The sequence below is a fragment of the Oryx dammah genome, unplaced genomic scaffold (assembly GCF_014754425.2).
Source record: "Oryx dammah isolate SB20612 unplaced genomic scaffold, SCBI_Odam_1.1 HiC_scaffold_9, whole genome shotgun sequence".
Classification (NCBI taxonomy): Eukaryota; Metazoa; Chordata; class Mammalia; order Artiodactyla; family Bovidae; genus Oryx; species Oryx dammah.
The window spans coordinates 4,471,061-4,471,328 of record NW_024070193.1 but is presented as its reverse complement, the minus strand read 5'-3'; positions in this window follow the sequence as shown (position 1 = coordinate 4,471,328).

Below are 268 nucleotides of genomic sequence, written 5' to 3'. Positions count from 1 at the left end.
GTAGCCCACCAGGCTCCTCTGTGCATGGGATTCTCCAGGCCTGAATACTGGAGTGGGCTGCCATGCCCTCGTCCAGGGGATCTTCCCAGCCCAGGGATCGAGCCCGCCTCTCTTGCACTGGCAGGCGGATTCTTTAACGCTGCACCTCCAAGGAAGCCCCATTGTGGCTGATCTTCCCCTAAATTTGGGGGGATTTTAGATCCTCCTGGAGTTCTGAATAAAGTGGGTGGAAGGGCAGCTTCCACCGGGGCCCACACCGCCCCCCCCC